General features: G+C 43.0%; 1 pseudogene; it reads right to left on the minus strand.

Moving 5' to 3' along the window:
• LOC135700140 (integrator complex subunit 6 homolog) overlaps positions 1-16,424 on the minus strand; it is a 337,494-nt pseudogene that overhangs the window by 186,119 nt on the left and 134,951 nt on the right.

The following is a 16,424-nucleotide window of genomic DNA, read 5'->3' on the forward strand; positions in this document are numbered from 1 at the left end:
AAAATCGTTAGTTTCGTATTGATTGTTGGTATTAGGGCGTAACAGCTTTTGTAAACAATGAATTCTTTCGATGATTTCTAGAAAGTTAAGGCTCGCCAACGCAAATCAACATCACCATCAGGTAGGGCAAGACTTCTTCTACCCGACGGTTATGTTGGTTTGCGTGGGCGTGCCTTGAGTTCCTAGAAATCATCGAGAGAAGTCATTGTTCACAAAGGCTGTTAAGCCCTAATTTCAACTCTATCCAGAACTGTGTTCATACACACTTATAGGGAGTGCCCTATACCCGCCATTTGTATCCCGATAACGTTTAGCAGTTGTTCAAGTTCCTATGCCACGAAAGTGCATTTTTTTAAATGATCTAAATGCAAATAGACCTTGTAACGGGTGTCCACAAAAAAAAAAATGATTCCAATACTTTTCTAATAGAATAAACATGTTCGCAGAGAAACGTCACCTTAGGTGAATGAATCCTTACACCCGCCAGAAAATTGTCACACACTAAAGGCCGGCGCACAATTGATAAGTTTTCAGGTTTTTTGACAGTTGGCCCATACATTATCTGTCAAAAAACCCGGAAACTTAGACGTTGTGCGCCAGCATTGTAGCACAGCAAACAAGGAGAAGCAATTTCAAATTTGTATAGGCATCATGTACGGTAGGTACAAACTGAGTGGTGCGAAGTGAAATTTTCTTCATGTTGGTAGTGTTGAAATAAACGTTTCATCACCGTCGGTTGGTAGAGAGAAGTGTCAAACGGCTTTTTGTGCAGAGCCGATTCGTGACTTTGTGATTGTTTGTTGACATTGTTCATAGCTGGAGTTTTTACGGAGTGGAATAAAATTCAGAATTTGAATTGCAATCAAACATAGTAATTTTTATTTGTATAAATTGTTGCAAATCAGATGCAAATTTAATGTGGCCGACGATATCTATGGAAGTGCTGTCGAAATTCCCTGGGACCTCCAATGGAAACGATTTGACTTCCCTCCAAATCATGTGAAACTCGAACATGAAAACTCTATAGAACCCCCGTAGAACCTCGCTGGCAGCAACTAAAATATCCACTGAAACCTCTTCTGTCGCGGGAAAAATCTGTTAAAATTTCCTGGAACTTTTGTACTATCATCACAAATCTCCTTAGAACGTTCTCCGAAGTCACAGTCGTTCCTGAGCAAAAAAAAAATCGGAGGGGTTTTTTTCAGCGCAGGAGTCTACTTTGGTCCAAAATACGCAATAATACTGTTATTTTTAATTGTTTGAGTCGTTTCGAATCACGTTTTTAAAAAGATCAAAAACATTACTGAAAAATTTTTTTTTTTTATTTTGGACGATAACAATACTTCTATCTATTTCAACGAACCACAATGATAAAAAAGTGGTTCGATTTGACAGCTCGAAAGTGGTTCGATTTTGAGGTCCGTCTTCGCACCACTCAGGGTACAAACAAACAAGGAACTGTGGCAAACGTACCATCTGCAATCAAATACTTTGCCTGTCCAAGACGTCGCAAGTTTTCATGAGTCCCTAAAATTAAGGCTCTTTCATTATTGTCACCGATGTCAGCAATCAATAGACGGTCCCCATTATCATCCTTCTGGAATTCATCGGGTAGATTATGCCTAACGTCCATTATGCCTAACGTATATTATGCCTAACGTCCATTATGCCTAATGACTTTATGCCTACCGTCCATTATGCTTAACGTTCGTATGCCTAACGTATTTATGCCTAATGGGGTACACTCCTTGGGAACATTGGGAACATCAACGAGTAACATCCAACATGCCAAGGCCAGACACGGCCTAAAAACATTCATGAAGCAAAATAAATCAAAACGGAGCAGTGTTGGCAAAATCATCAACCACATGAAATTTTTCCGCTCTCATACGCTCTCAATATCACTCGTGGTATTGGAACAAAATATTATGCTTGATATTGATTTTACAAGCTCCTTTGATATTGTGAGTCTATTAACAACATGTCAAAAGAAAGCTGAGAGTTGACTCGACACTAAAATGATTCCGTTGCACATCGTTTACTTAGAAAGAGAAAGTATAGTTTTCTCTCAATTTCTCTCTCTCTCTCTCTCTTTTTACTCTTTACCGATGACAGACACGAAGCTACCTAAGAGGAAGAGGTGATTATTGGCTTCTTACTCTTTAATGTCTATCTCTATCTCTATCTTTATCTACGTCTACCTCTGTCTTACGCACATAAAATTAGCCAATCACGAGCTGGTTCACGTTTGACAGAAAAGTGGTTCATTTTCGCCCCCGTATTGTTACCTCTCCTCTTAGGAAGCTATTGCTGCCAGCAGTGACGGTAGTGTCGGGTCAAACTCACCACGGTTTGGGTTGGAATTGTAGCTGATGAGTTTTATTAGCGTAATATTCATAGCTACGATATTACAGCTTGTAATATCAGACATAACATTTGATAACGGCACAAAAGCATTTGTAAACAAACTTTCTAATGCCCTTTACACGCGAACCAAAGTACGCCCACGTAAACCAACAACATCATCAGATAGGGGCAACTATCACCTTTCCGAAACTGATATGTATTGGTCCGTTATGCCTAACGTTCGTATGCCTAACGTATTTATGCCTAATGGGGTAATGCGTTATGAAATGTTATGCCTGATATCATCCGCAGTTGCCTGCTTCAGGGTTACTTCCACTCACTTCGCTATAAAAAATATTTTTCGGAATTATGGCATCATTGGATGCTATTATGAAAGTTTATACTTGTCAGAAACAATAAAAGGTTAGAAGGCATGTATTTGACACATAAAACCTGTCAATTTCGCTTTCAGTGCGTCACAATCAGCGAATTTATGACTCGTGAGCGTTCACTCAGAGTGAGCGCTCACGAATCGTAAAATCGCTGATTGTGACGCACTGAAAGCAATAATGACAGGTTTTATGTGTCAAACACCTAGTTTACAACCTTATCTTGTGACTTACAACTACTAACTATCATTATAATATCTAATAATTTCATAATTCCGAAAAACAATTTTTTATAGCAAGTGAGTGAAAGCCTGGCCTGCTTGTTGATTTTTGTCTACGAAAATCAAGCGTGATATTGGGCATTGGTAAGCTTTGGTGAGAAACGTCGCATTCGGTCAAGGTAAGGTCTACCATAATTTGGCATTCTGCTAGGGTCATTTGGCATTTAAAATATCGGATGACCTTTGCAAACAATCGATATAACAATTCCCAGCCCACTCTATGATTTGTCGGAAATTATTTCGGATCAGCCTTTCTCAGTAACATAAGAAGGCGGGAAGGAAATGTCCTACGCAGATGCAGTAACCGTAATGAACGGTTTGTCCTTCGGATGACACTTTCCCAGCAATATCCTACTCTGGTAATGGTGGTGGGTTGCAGGTCAGACAGGCAGGGGGACAGGCAGCTTCAGCTTCAGCTGAGGAAGATTGTCCTCCTCTTGAAGTTAATATTTGCTTTTCCTTTTCAATTCTTGACTAGAACAGATCCGAGACGTCATCACAACAATAGGGCTAGGAAAGTCCATCAAGGAGCGAAGACACAGACACAAGAAAACCACCAATGCTGATGATGGCTTTTGACCTTAATGAGGAGCAAAAGCTCTCTGTTCTCGATGGGAATATAAATTTTGGTCTTTTCGTTTATTTTGCTGGGCTGAAGAAGTATTCCTGTAGCGGAGAATGTGAAACCAATTCTTTAGCTTTGTCGTTGTCGTTATTCGTCGTCGTCGTCCGCGCGCAGAGTGGAGGATTATTCCGATACATTAAACGGTCGTCATTTACCAGAATGGACAGTTTTATTTGCGCGCTGGGGCATTTAATCAACAAAGTAGAAGAACGGTTGCTTTCGAACGGCTCGCAGGGCCAAATGGAAGTTGGATGAATTTTGCTTAATAATGGAGCTGTGGGATTTATTCTCGGTCCTGACTACTATTTGAAGTCTATCAACTATTTATTATAGAAAGCAAGCTGCTGCAATTTCTGAGTTTTAGGCCGTAAATTGGTGCCGAAATCTACTTAAATAAATGACTATCATACATTTTATCCATGGCATTTCCTTGGCAAACTTTCAAAACAGAGGGGTAACATTTTATTGCAATAAATCAACCCCATCTACCCACCACAATATTGCGAAATAAGCAGCATATCTTTCTTTTGTTTGAAATCGAGGCGCCTTCAAACAGTGATTACTCTTCGGTTGAAATATGCCACTTGAAATCTTCGATTCCCTGTTTCAATATTTGACAACCTCATCTTGTCGTTTATCGAAAGCCAACAGTTTAAATCACCAAACAAATACCTCTGTTTTCTAATCAAATTATTCACGACTATTGATCATCATCATACAGAGCAACTGAAACTGCCTCATCAATCTCAAAAGCAAATAAAGCACACTTGAAATATGACGAAAGCAGAAATCCGACTCCAATCCACCCGGTGTGTATCCTTTCTCCTTGTTGTGCTGAATCAGCATCTTTCGCAATCAATAAACCGCTTTTCCATTCAATTATCGGAAGTTGCTCTCATCCTTTATGCTTCTGCTAACGGAAACCGACCCCCCTCCCGTCCTCTTGCATCGGTATCGGTGCAGAAAAAAATAACGATGCTGACGACGACGTTGGCACTTCACCTTCTCCGGTGCCACCGGCGTACCATCAACGCTACTTGACATTGCTCTCCAGTCTCCAACAAGAACAACACAAAAGTGCCTACAACATGCAAATTCAAGCTTCTTACGCAGGAAAGTCAACAGGCAAAATTTGCTCGTTAGTACAGATGTTACACCGTTTTCACGTGGCACACGTTTTCACCATCCAATTTTAGAACGCCGACATTTTCGATTACATGGCAGGAAAATGGGGCTCATCCAAGAATGTCACGATAAATTTACAAAAACAAAAAAAAACAAACTTACCGCTAATTTTGTAATTCCGACCGGCTCCGCTCCCGCTCCCACCGCCGCCCTTAGCACCATACTCGAAGTTCTGCATCTCGAACGACGTTGGCGACCGATCGTCGATCTTCGAGTTCGACTTTGACCGATTGATCGATGCTGGTCCGGGAAACCCGATCACTGTCAAACCTCCACTGACACCCGCGCTGCCCGCGATCCCCACCAGTGCCGACGACGATGGCGACCGATCCACTATGGCACTCTTGATCAAACTCAAATTCTTCATACCCTGGTCTTCTTCACCACCACCACCACCACTTCCACCACCGAACCCGATGTCACTACCGGACCCACCCAGCTGGTTGCGAATGTTGTTGATTAGCAGTTGTTGCTGCTGGTGTTGATTGCTACTTCCGGAAAGCGAATGGAACCCGACGGTCGCCGACGGTGGCCGATGTTCGGTGTAGGCCGGTTTGTTCCGGTGCAATCGGAACGAACTGGACCGGCCAAAGTTGTAGTTGCTGTTGGCGGTAGCGAAACCCAGCCCGAAGGACCGATTTCCGCTGTAGGACGAGGCGGAATGCGGAGCCGGACCGGTGCCGGAGGCGATGAATGGTGATGTGTTGGTGCTGCTTCCGCTGGATGCGGCGGCGGCAGCGTTGGAAGACCGATTGTAGCGACACTTTGTGCTGCGGGGGATGTCCTGGAAAGAGGGAGAAAGGGAGAGTCACACACGCATGAACAAACTCGAATTTGGTTGGTTTGAATGTCAAATTTTGTTGTATCAAAAAGCATTACATAATGGAAATGGCTCTAATGTTGGCCTATGGATCTAAGATTGGGCCCATCGCTAAAAATCTGATATTTATCAATTTTATCTAGACGAACCCACTAATACCATAGAGGTAACTCTAAGACTAGTAGGTCCCGAAGAAAAGGGCTCAACTTTTTGGCTCAGCTCTGGTACTGTCTTCGGTCCCAAGCTAATCGATTCACCCCTCGAAACATAGGAAAATCGAATAACCCCTCATTTTATCTGTCAAACTTTCATAGCGAATCAAAACAAACATTGTGTAGTACTAGAATTTTGACTAGAATGGGGTACGTTAATCGATTTGCTTGGGACCAATAGGCTAGTCAAGTAGTGAGCCAATTTAAAATCGTTAGTTTCGTATTGATTGTTGCTAATACCATAGAGGTAACTCTAAGACCACTGGGTCCCGAAGAAAATCATTATTATTTTTGGCTCACTCAGTACCAGAACAACGGTCCCAAGCAGTCCCAAGCTATTTCACTCACCCCTGCATGTTCTGCATGAATCCACACACCCCTGATGTTATCTGTCAAACTTTCATAGCGAATCAAAACAAACATAGTGTAGTAATAGAATTTCAACTAGAATAGGGTGCGTTAATCGTTTGCTTGGGACCAATAGACTACTAAAGTGGTGAGCCAATTTAAAATCGTTAGTTTCGTATTGATTGTTGCTAATACGGTGCTAATGGATACTTTTGATCGCTATTGAAAATTTAGTCGGTTGCTGGATTTATGTATGGGCCCAAATTAGGGGCATTTAGGCCGACATTACATCCATTTCCCCTATTTTATGCAACCGTAAACGCACTGTAAAGCAAACCCCACACGCATCAATATATTGACGCGAAGGGGAATTATTGACAATAATATTGATGATGTGAATTCAGAAATATTGTCAATCTCGATGTAATATTTGTAAAATCATGAAGTTTGATATGTCACACGATGGGTTTTGGCTCTTGCCGAGAATTGGCCACTTCCCCGGGGGCACCGGAACATGCCCGGGAGGGCTAGTATGACCATGGACTCTCAATAAGGCCATTACCGGCCAAGATTTGTAAAATCATGAAGTTTGATGTGTCGCACGATAGGTTTTGATTCTTGTCGGGGACACACGAACATTTCCGGGATGCCCAATGTGACCGTGGAACGTCAGTGTAGCTGCCATTGGTTCAATTACATCATTTGAGAGAAAAAAAACATGATGTTCATCGTGTGTATACTTATTACTGAACAGTAAAGCCGAATGCCGACCAAAAGTGACCCCAACGGGAACCGGAATAACTCCGGAACCATGTATTAATCTAAATGTTTTCAGATGGATTCAAAAACTTCAATAGATTCCCGACGAATTGCAACTTGTTGTGAAGGAAAAGATTGAGAAATTATGTTTTTAGAGTTAATTGAATTTTTGTGTCCGGTGGGTCCGTGTAGATGGGTGCGAGAGTTTGCACAACCGAATCCTTTGCTCTGCTGACGAGTCCGATGCCGTAGAAAACGCGTGACGTAACGATTGCCAATCCGATACACAGAAGAGACTCGCGTTGCCCTCGTGAAAGTTTAGCCCCAATCATTTTAAGAATTCGCAGCCTTGAGCCGCATGTAGTTTTCACAGTCTTACAATGCTGCTTGAAAGTCAGCGACCTTCAAACTATTCGTCTTCGGTACAGCTTCACGATCGATGCAGATATTGCTGCTAAGTTCTCGACGGGTGTTGGGACTTCCGTAGAAGATGTTCGATTTAGTAGCTAATATTTCGAACCCAACGCTCTTCGCCCACTTATCGATAGCTTTCACCGCGGCTTGCAGATCGCTATAAAGGGGTCGCTCCTTATTTATCCGTGCCACCAGCAAAATATCGTCCGCATATAAGAGCACGGTGACAGTAAAGACTGGAACGCGCAAAAATTGGTCGACAAAAAAATCGTTTCTTTCAGTCAAAATTCATATCACAAAAATCATATTATTTTTCTTTTGGTAGTTCAATTCATATAGGGGAATTTACGTATTCTCGTCAATCTAAGCAGTGTCCGCACTTCTATTAGCATTTTCCCAGCGTCACGCACATATATGACGTGTCTGTTAGTTAACATTCATCTGCTGCTTGCTTCTCTATCCATTCTAATCGATAGAATTCTTCAAAACTGTTTGAAAGGGTTTTTACAACGCTCCAAACTTTTCAGGTGAGTGTGACTATTGTCGGCAGCCTCGTTTTCTTCGGCAACTTTCCCATTAGAACTTGTTAACCAGCTGTTCTATTATCGGCAACTTGAAATCAACCCCATTTTAGAGTACGTATGCTTCATTTGAATACAAATCTGGCATAACAGGACTGCTCAGACGTACACATACAATCAGATTGAAGCTGAAAGACTAAAGAATCGTTTGGATGCATTCAGGGAAGTGTGTTGATGGGAAAACATAGTGAAATTAACGTTTAAATTTTGGTTGCCGAAAACAGTCAATGGGTGCCGAAGCCGAAATTTACCCTATTTAAAGGAAAAAATGTTCGTTTATTCTTTTGGTTTGCGAAATCCGAACTGCCGTGTCTTCCACTTAACCCCTTCCATTAATTTTTTTAGGATTTATTAGTTTTTTTAGATTCCGTTTGACCATGGCCAAATACCGTTCGATAGGGCGGAGTTCTTGGCTGTTGGGAGGGTTGTGGTCTTTGGGAACCACAACCACGTTGTTCGCATCGTACCACTCGATTGCCTTTTATCCATAGTGGCAGCTCGCCTAGTCCAGCCAGAACAGCACAGGTCTATTATGTTGCTTTAGGAATGGTAGCATCCGCCTTTCCAGGTACTCCTGGATGTAGATCTCTTGATTGATGGTTCCCGTAGTAATTGAAATGCTGTTTTTTGGACTATACGTGCATATAGCCTGCCAGACGAGATATTTTTTCAGAAACTTCGATAGTTTGATGGTTTTGAAAATTTCAGCCACCTTCCCTTTTCCTGATGCGGTGTAAAACTCCTGTTCCGGAAGCTGCTTGAAATGCGCCTTCACATAAGTTTCGTCGTCCATGACGACACAGTCGAACTTTGTGAGCAGATTCGTATACAGCTTTCGGGACCGCTGCTTTGCCGACGTGTTTTGTTTGAAATCTCGGTTCGCCACCTTCACCCTCTTAAACGTTGACAACCCGGCTCGTTTCTTGACCCGCTGCACAGTACTATGAGAGACATTGGGCTTTCCAGCGTCGTTCCGGCTGGAGAAGTTAAAATTCCGCTTATATTTCACCGCCACCTTCTTCGTCGTCGCTGCCTCGTCCGGATTACGATTGCCACTGCTTCCAGGCTTCCTGGCGGTCGACAGACGCTCCCCGAACACTTTTAAAACGTTTGTCACGGTCTATTTGGCCACATCCAGCAATTTTGCCAACTTGGCGTGTTAGAACGTCGGAATCTCTTGCTGCGTGAGCAAAATTTTGACACGCTGCTCCTCTTGCTTGGACGTCATTTTGAAAACTGGGAGCAAACGGTGAAAACTCATCATAGCAACCATTGTATATACACTCAACTTCCAAATGCAGCATTTCAGGTTTTTTATGAATTTTTAATAGAAATACACTAATTTGAAGTTGACCAATTTTCGCGCGTTCCAGACTTTATGAGGCACCGTTCTGAAGATTGGCTGCATCGCGACGAGGAACAACGTGACCGATAACACCGACCCTTTGGGAACTCCGTTTTCCATTGGCATTTCACTCGATAAATGCTCTTCCACGTTCACCCGGAATGTTTTGTCGGCGAAGAAACTGTTCAAAACATTGGTGGGCATCTGCCACTTCCGCGCAGAGTGCATAAAATGCCGTACCTCTAGGTGGTATCATATGTCTTCGATAGCTCGAGCGATGCTATCAAGCAGTGTTCATCATGATGTCCAAGTACGTTTCAACCCCGCGCCTAGCTCTAAAAGCGCCCAGTACCTTCGCGAAACAGTTAGACAGAGTGATAGGCCGGGATGCTGTAGGACCAGACTCAGATGAATTCGGCTTCGGAATCGGCACTATTATTCCGGTTCTGATAGGGTATACCACTACACCAGACTCTGTTTAGAAGCTCCAGTAACGCGATCTTGACGGATACAGGCAGATGTCGGAGCATCGGATACCTTACCGAGTCAGGACCTGTAGAGACACTACGTCCTTTGTCGAGTGCCAACAGAAGCTCTTCAAGGGTGAAGTCCGAATTATCGATGTCGTTGGTGTCTGGAAGAGAGTCCACGTGATCCCGTTCTGCTCTTTCCTTCACTGCTTGGAACAGTGGGGGATAGCTAGAGGTCACCGATCTCTCGCAGTAGTGCTTAGTCAGTTCTTCTGCTACTTCTTCTGCCTTATCCGTGTAACCGTCGGGTCGTTTGATAACCGCCTTGTTGAGCTGCCGCTTACTTCTCAGGGTGTTCATCGTTCGCCAAATTTCTGCCTTTGTGCTGTTCGGAGATATTTTTGCGACAAAGTCCTCCCATGAACGTTCCTTAGCTGCCTTCTTAGCCGCTGCCTTTGCTTCCTGGAACTGCATCAAAACATCCGTCGTGTCTAATCCTGCTTTTCTGATGCGCTTCAGTGCTCTCAGAAGTTTTCAGCGCCGTTTAATCCGAGGGGGCGACACATCTAAATCTCAATTCTAGATGCTCAACAAATCTCACTCTAGCGAATCAATCTTCGAAAAATTTTCAATCATTTCTCGCATCAACTTGCATCGCGTATCATCATTTTGCAGGAAACCTTCAGAATCATCATCAATCTTCTTTGCATCTACTCAGCGTGCGCGCAGCTAGCCACTGCAAAACAAATCTTTCCTGCATCGTAGATAGAGTCGTCCCCCTCGGCTTAATCGCTGTTTTCACTTCCAGTACCGATTTGGGACCAACTCGTCCTGATGTTCGAGGGATGCATGCTGCTGATAATACCCGATCGACGAACTCATCAACGCCAAGCTCGTCGTCTGGTTTGATGTTGCGGGAAGTCAGCCGTTCGAACGATGACCAATCCGCTTCGTTGTGACCTGTGAGCATTAAGGTGAAGAGACGGTGATCGGAAAGTGGTCGCTGCTGTGGGTGTCCGGAAGAGTTCGCCAGCTAAATCTGTGAGCTAGCACCTCTAAATAGATCGAGGTATCTATAGCTGAAGATGAACCAGTTGCTGGGTCCATTCGTGTGTGCGATCCGTTGCTCAAGATGATTAGCTGCTTAGTTAGCGTTTTCTCGGCGATGTAGCTGCCGAGTGCATTTGAGATCGTGGATCCCCACGAGGGGGACGACTCTATCTACGCTGCAGGTAAGATTGTGTTTTGATGTGACTAGCTACACGCACGCTGAGTAGATAGAAAGAAGATTGATGACCATTCTGAAGATTTCCTGCAAAAGATGATGCGTGATTCAAGTAGATGCGAGTAATGAAAGAAGATTTTTTGATGATTGATTCGCTAGTGTGAGATTTTTTGAGCATCTAGAATTGGGATTTAGATGTATCGCTCCCTTCGGATCCCCAGGTGATTGTCGTAATATTTGTTGAACGAATACTGATTATTCAAGCAGGGTGAGCAACCAGTGGCTCCGCATATCGCTCATCCGAGGAGGAAAAACATATTGATTCTTCATGGCAAGTAGATTGGAATCATGTTGATGTTGTCCATTTGTCAACTTGTCACTCCCAACATAGTTTACCCATTTTTAGGTAGGTTCAGTTTTGACCGATCTGGGTGGAATCTACCCAAATTTGGGTAGTTTTGAAATAGCTTATAGAGCACTGAGCATCCTAACCTCCGCCCACGTCAGTCATTTTGTTCAGGGACGTGACTTGACAATCCAGCTTCTCACTCTTCTTGATGTTTTTGATGAATATGTGGTATTTGACGCAGTTGACCATTGACCTTTTTATTCCACGATTGCTACTGTCAAATCGACCAATCAACAACTGGCTCGTATTTGACAGCAAATTGGCTCAAAATCGCTACCTGATTGTCAATTCCTGTTCCAGATTTTGTTCAATTGAGAGCTCTTTTGGAGCTTTGGAACACCATAAATGGATACACGCGTCGTTAGTCTAAAGGTAGAATACAGTGAATTTGACACCCTTGCACCAGACACACTGAATGTCACTTTTAAGTTAAAAAAAAAACACAGTTCACGGGAAACATGTCAGAAGGGTCTAACTCGAAACGTACACAATGACTTGGATCGTCGGTTTCTTACGAATGACAACACACCTACTCAAACTAACGAAATCATCTGACAGAGAAATGTTCGTTCTATGAGCTGGTGTAGTCAGATTCCGTGGGTGGTCATTCAAGAGGAATCGACGTTCAAAGTCATTGTTTACGTTTCGAGTTATACCCTTCTGACATGTTTCCCCTGAGTTGTTAGTTGTTTACCACACGGTAAAAAAAGTACCCAAAAGTAAGTTCTTTTCACTCATCTCAGCACTATAGTACAGGAACCCAAAAGTAGGTAAAGCGGGTCAAAGTAGTTTTCAATTAGTTGTGTGAAATTCGGATTTTCCACTAGTACTCAACGTTGGGTTCCCACACTTTACTACTGACCCCTGTTGGGTGGTTTTGCTCCTCCGTTTTTGACAAAATTAGAAGGAGACAAACTAGTCAAAAGTAGGTAAAAGTGAACTGGCCGTTGCGTACTTTTTTCTTATCGTGCACACCCTCTACGATTGTGGTAACAATCCAAGTTACAGGTTTTTACTCTAGTTGGAATGTTGAGGGAACTCTCAGGTGCTTTAACCACTCCTAAATCGCTAAATGCGTGTGAAATGACCAACATTAAAGCGTCCTTTGTCTATGGTAGCAAAGCGTCATAACATCAATAACACCACCCTTCGTCCTTACCTTATCCTCTAGTATGTTGGAGAACACATCGACGTGGTCGTCCTCCTCGTTGAGCATGGCGAAAAAGTCTTTGAAACTGTCCGGAAACGAGGCGGGGAACTGTCCGGACCCGGTCCCACCGGAAGTAGACGATCCAATCGATGGCGAACATCCGTTGCTACCGAATTGATTCGCTGTTTGTTCATGCTGCTGATGCTGCTGTTGATGTTGTTGTTGTTGCTGCTGCTGCTGCTGTTGTTGTTGTAGTTGTAGTTGATTTTGCTGCTGCCTAACACCCCCGCTGCCACCGTCCATGATGGTCATCTCCTGTGTGACTTCCCGAAGCGCTCACATTCACATTATCGCGCGTCGTCGGATTGGATTGGATCCAGCCCTGATGACGTTGATTTAATACGGGTCGACGGGACTGGCTGCTCCTGTTTGTCGCTGTGGTGGCGAATATGAAACAAGAGAAATAAAAACGGAAATTGTAGGTGAGTTCGTTCGCTATATTGGCGTTGATGTGTAGGTTATGTATGCAATAAGGGGGGAGAGGGATTGCGAGCGTTTTATTGTTGTAATCAGGAAGCTTTTCGGTTGCTGTCTGCCGGAGATTATCGCGATTTAGCAGTATTACACGCGCCCGCGGCAGTACACACAACCGAAGTAGGCCGCCGATTTGCATAAACATATTCATTAGCAGCCGGCTTCGGTTTTTTTTTAATTCAGGGTAATGATGCTTGCAGATAGTTCATTTTCGAGCATGATTAATGAATTTCTTCCGCAATTTTTCAGCGATATAGAGGCAATTTATCTTAAAATTGTAGTCACCGAACTTTGTCAGCCACAAGTCTCATTAATTAGCAGAACCTATCATCATAAATCCCCGGTCTCCGAAATAGCTTCACACTTAATTTCCCCTAGACGCTCGCCTACGCCAGCGGCAACCCATAACAAGACGTGTCTGTCATCCTAATGCAATTAATTATCACCAGCAGCACCAGCACTCGACGAGTGTCCCATATTATGCTGAAACCAAGCGGCAGGCCAACATCTCTGACTTCATGCCTTTCTTCTTTCATGTTATTTTTTTTTTTCCAGAAACCAGCGCAAAAAATCCAGCTTCTTTCATTTCTACTTGAACCCATTTACGGAAACCCCCCCCCCGGAGGGCAAGATTTTCCGCCCTGATAAAGGATTAATTAGCATCGTTCGCCAGTCCGCTGCTGGTGAATCTAGCAGAACGGGTCATAAGCTTTGATGTCTTCCATCATGAGCCTCCTTCTCTGCCGTCCAAAATGGTGGAGACGCTTGGTGGCTGGCACGGCGGTTGATCATAGTTGGCATAGCTACGTAGATTAGTAGAACCAGTAGGTGTCATTTCGCTAGAAACGGAAGGTGTCGGAGAACGCCTACTTGACCTCCTTTCAATCCGTTTGGCATGTTGATACAAAAGGGGGAATAACAGAGGCCAGACAACACCAGTCAAAAAGTTCTCTCCGCTCAGGAACCAACGACAAGAGTACGTTGGCAAAGTTCAAGAACACACCTATCATCGTCGACATCATCATCGTCATAACATCGTCGTCATTGTTTGCTAGTTTGAAACGGATGTGCCCCCTTCCCGGAGCGGGAGATGGATAATAACCAGTTTATTGTAGCTAAGCGATGAGAACCTGAAATGCACCACTGCAGCGCACTTTGAGACCGGTGTGAATAGAGGAGTTCCTCAAGGGCACTTGTCTGGCGGACGGAGAGACTGGCTGTGTCTACATATTGAAACAAGCCTTGCTTCTGCCGCTGCTATTTAGTAGACCGGCATCGTAGTAGGCGGTCTCGGCGTGGGAGTTGATAGCATCAATAGGTAGGCTGGAAAGTGATTTCGTCTTCAAGGGTTGCAACGGTGCCGGTCGGTTTGAAGGTGAGTAGTTGTAGTTGTTCGAAAAATCTTCCGACGACCACATTACAGAATCTGTTAATGTCACGAAACATTGCAAATTTTGCATACTTTTCATGCAAATCTGTAATAGAATCTTACATGCCCCGGTTGGGTGTAGTTTTGTACTTTGTACTCTTGCTGCAACTTACTTCGAAGCAGAAAAATTTAACTGTTTTGAAAGCGCTTGGATTGGGATGAAGCGAGCTTTTATTTTTTCAGCTGACCATTGACCATTGATCATTAAATAGTAATCTTGTTTCGTAAACAAACCATCCCAAACCAACATGTGCAATAGCCGGAACAGACAAAAGTAAATAATGGCTGTGAACGCAGATTTCTATAGCGCACATCGCAGACATACAACGTCATCCGGTGAAGGAAGTTTGCTCTAGTATCAGATGCTGCTGTTAGATTGCGTGGGTGTTTCGATTTGCGGAACATCAGCGCTACAAGCCATTGTTTACGTTTAATATTAGTTCTGCCTGTTTATCGGCCTCGAGGTTTGTCTAGAAATATTATCTAGTTTACATCGATTATATCAATAAACTTCTAAAGGTACGGTTTAAATGGTAAATGTGACGCCCAGTTTATCGACCAATAATAATAATCCCTTACCATTTCAATTTAAACTACAAACATACATCATACTTCAAACAACATTGAAAATCATTGCCAATCGTAAAAGGCTTGATTCTCAGCGTTTTTTCCACTTCAAAAGCTGTCAATAGCAACCATCATTCACAGATTTTCCGGATGGCTGGCTTTGATCATGTGCTGTGTACTGTCGGAATTATTGACGTGACAGCAAATCACCGGAACGTTAACTTTTAATCCCGATTGCTACTCAAACGTGACCAGCCATATAGAGTACGGTAAATTTATATATTCAAACAAAACCAATCTAGAAGAGACGATTGATTAGTTAATTGCAATGGAGTACAGTGCTTTCCCGATTTTGTCTACCCCCGTCAACTTGTCAACTTTGTTCCCGATTTTTCCAGCCTGCAGATTTCACTGTAAGGGGTGTCCCACATCAAATTGCATCACGGAAAAAAAAAAACGCTGCAGAAAATTACCTAGTTGACAGATCCTTTTCAAACTTTCAGACAATAAAATATAACCCATTAGTAAGCTTTTGGCATTTTTATTTCAATCAACTTCAACACCATAACCGTACGCTCGCACCTCACGCTCAACTCCACTCATTAGGTTCTGTGCAACATCTGGCTGCAGCTTTCTTTGTACGGAAACCCACTTTTTCTTCATGTCGGATGAAGAGCCCTTCTGGCTAATCTCTTGCCCTGTATTAGCAATTGTCAACCACATAACGGTAGCATTGGTGCTCAGCACGGAAAACAAATCATGGAAAAAATAAATAAGTTACCTTAAGTTTTTTTCATTAAGACTGAAAGGGCTGGTTCGCGTCCAGTGTAGCCCAAAGTTTGCAAAAGCGCTTGCAAATAAAGCGAAAAATTTTTCAATTACGATGAATCACATTTGTTTATTTGCGCTCAGAAAGATATTTTCGGTACCGAATCTTTTTTATCTGACAGTAATTTTGAGATCTGGCATCTTGCTAATAGTAGGATGTTGAATGGAAAATAAATCAAACTCAGTTTTTCCAGGGATGGAAAATGTCTGCCCACATAAGGGGTAGTTTGGTCAACATGAATAAATTATTTGGATAATATAAACAGCATGACTCGCAATCCTCATACAAACCTACTATTTACTGACGGAAATCGTTTTCCCCGAAGGACAATATTTGAATTGCGTTCATCGTAAAATTTTCCATCTAACCTCAACTACTAATGTTCTTACCGGCGGCCGTATTCCAATTGAGTGTCTGAATCCAATTAATGGACGAAAGAAAACGATCCTTTCATCCTATCTGTCTGTCATATACCATGTCATCTACCACCCGGTCCGAAAGGAAGG

The sequence above is a fragment of the Ochlerotatus camptorhynchus genome, unplaced genomic scaffold (genome assembly GCF_037179485.1).
Source record: "Ochlerotatus camptorhynchus isolate MF236.1 unplaced genomic scaffold, CSIRO-AGI_Acam_v1.1 ptg000129l, whole genome shotgun sequence".
NCBI lineage: Eukaryota > Metazoa > Arthropoda > Insecta > Diptera > Culicidae > Ochlerotatus > Ochlerotatus camptorhynchus.